The sequence below is a fragment of the Mobula birostris genome, chromosome 1, assembly GCF_030028105.1.
Source record: "Mobula birostris isolate sMobBir1 chromosome 1, sMobBir1.hap1, whole genome shotgun sequence".
Lineage (NCBI taxonomy): Eukaryota > Metazoa > Chordata > Chondrichthyes > Myliobatiformes > Myliobatidae > Mobula > Mobula birostris.
The window spans coordinates 23,885,502-23,888,043 of NC_092370.1; positions in this window are offsets into that span (position 1 = coordinate 23,885,502).

Sequence of the window (2,542 nt, forward strand, 5' to 3'; positions counted from 1 at the left end):
TTTGGAAAAAGGACATCTCCTTCGTCCTAGAAAGAAGGTTCAGTGGCTTGGCATTCAGGATGAGGTCGTAAATCGGATTAGTGGGGGAAGCTCGATAGTTGCCTATCTGACTGAAGGCCTGTGACGAGTGATGTTCTGCAGAACATCGGTGCTGGGTCCTTCATTGTTTGTCGTCTATATCAACAGTTTGGATGACGACCTGGTTAACTGGATTAGCAAATTTGCTGATGACACCAAGATCGGGGGTGTAGTGGACAGTGAGGAAGGCTATCATGGCTTGCAGAGGGATCTGTATCAGCTGGAACAATGGCAGATGGAATTTAGTTCAGATCAGTGTAAGGATTTGAACTTTGGTAGGACCAGCCAGGGTAGCTCTTACACAGTGACCAGTAGGGCACTGAGGAGTGTGGTAGAACAAGGGGATCTGCAAATACAGATACCAGGTACATAATTTGCTGAAAGTGTCGTCACAGGTATATAGGGTCGTAAAGAACGCCTTTGGCACATTGGCCTTTATAAATCAATATACTGAGTACAGAAGATGGGATGTTATGTTGAAGTTCTATAAGGCATTTCCTGATTGTGTAGGATGCATTCAGGGACCATGAGAGGTTGTGTGAGATGTGCACCCCCAGGAGTTTGAAACTGCATGCTGTGCTGCTGATGTAAAAAGGGGTGTGGATAGTTCGTGTTTTTCTGAAGTTGATAACCCTCTTATTTGTCCTGTTGACATTGAAGAAGAGGTTATTTGCCTGGCACCAGGCCTCAAGCTCTTCCACCTCCTCTCTCTGTAAGCCATCTCATCATCTTTGTTAGTGAGCAGCCCCACCACTATCATGTCTTTGATGAATTTGACAATGTGATTATTCCGGTGTTTTGCCGTGCAGTCACGTGTGAGCAGAGTGTTCAGCAATGGGCTCTGTACACAGCCCTGGGAGTCATCTGTGTTGAGGATGATGGGGAGAGAAGAGCGGTTATGTATTCTGACTGAAGTCTGTTGGTGAGGAAGTCCAACACATATTTGTGTATTTCACAGCATGGTGGTGTAATTAAGAGTTTGTTCACCAAGGTTTATGGGACAAAAGTGTGAATGCCAAGCTGAAATTCAGAAACAGCATTCCGACATAATTCGCCTTGTTTCCTAGGTGTGTTAGAGCCAGGTGCATGACAGATGCTATGGCATCTGTTATGGAATGGTTCTGTCAGTAAGCACACTGGGGAGTGTCCAATGTGATAGGAATGGAGCTTTTCATATATGCCATCACCAGTCATTAAAAGCACTTCATGATGATTGGTATCAATGCTATTGGGCAGAAGTCATTCAGTTCTGAAAGTGTAGAGTTCTTTGGTACAGGGATGATGGTACCTGATGTGGGGGCAGCAGCCTGGATAAGTGAAATGTCGAAGATGTCCATGAAGATGTCAGTGAGCTATGCACGCTCCCTGAGTACTCAGAGTGGGCTATTATCTGACCTGGCTGCCTTACGGGTGTTGACTCTCTGTTAAGTCCTTCTCACATCACACTTCACTCTTTATATGCTCTCTATCTTTTCAATGACCTTAAATTCCCCGACGCCGATTGTCTCATTTTCACTATGGATATCCAGTCCCTATACAGCAGGAAAAATGGCAGATGGAATTTAATGGAGAAAAGTGCAAAGTGTTGCACTTTGGTCAGAACAACCAGGGTAGGTCTTACACAGTGAATGGTAAGGCATTCAGGAGTGTGGTCAAACAAACGGATCTGGAAATACAGGTCCATAATTCATTTGAAGTGGCAAGACAGGGTCGTACAGAATGCTTTGGCATATTAACCTTCATAAATCAAAGTACTGAGTACAGGAGATGGGATGTTATAGAAACATAGAAAATAGGTGTAGGAGTAGGCCATTCGGCCCTTCAAGCCTGCACCGCCATTTATTATGATCATGGCTGATCATCCAACTCAGAACCCTGCCCCAACCTTCCCTCCATACCCCCTGACCCCCATAGCCACAAGGGCCATATCTAACTCCCTCTTAAATATAGCCAATGAACTGGCCTCAACTGCTTCCTGCGGCAGAGAATTCCACAGATTCACCACTCTCTGTGTGAAGAAGTTTTTCCTAATCTCGGTCCTAAAAGGCTTCCCCTCTATCCTCAAACTGTGACCCCTCGTTCTGGACTTCCCCAACATCGGGAACAATCTTCCTGCATCTAGCCTGTCCAATCCCTTTAGGATCTTATACGTTTCAATCAGATCCCCCCTCAATCTTCTAAATTCCAACGAGTACAAGCCCAGTTCATCCAGTCTTTCTTCATATGAAAGTCCTGCCATCCCAGGAATCAATCTGGTGAACCTTCTTTGTACTCCCTCTATGGCAAGGATGTCTTTCCTCAGATTAGGGGACCAAAACTGCACACATTACTCCAGGTGGGGTCTCACCAAGGCCTTGTACAACTGCAGTAGTACCTCCCTGCTCCTGTACTCGAATCCTCTTGCTATAAATGCCAGCATACCATTCGCCTTTTTCACCACCTGCTGTACCTGCATGCCCACTTT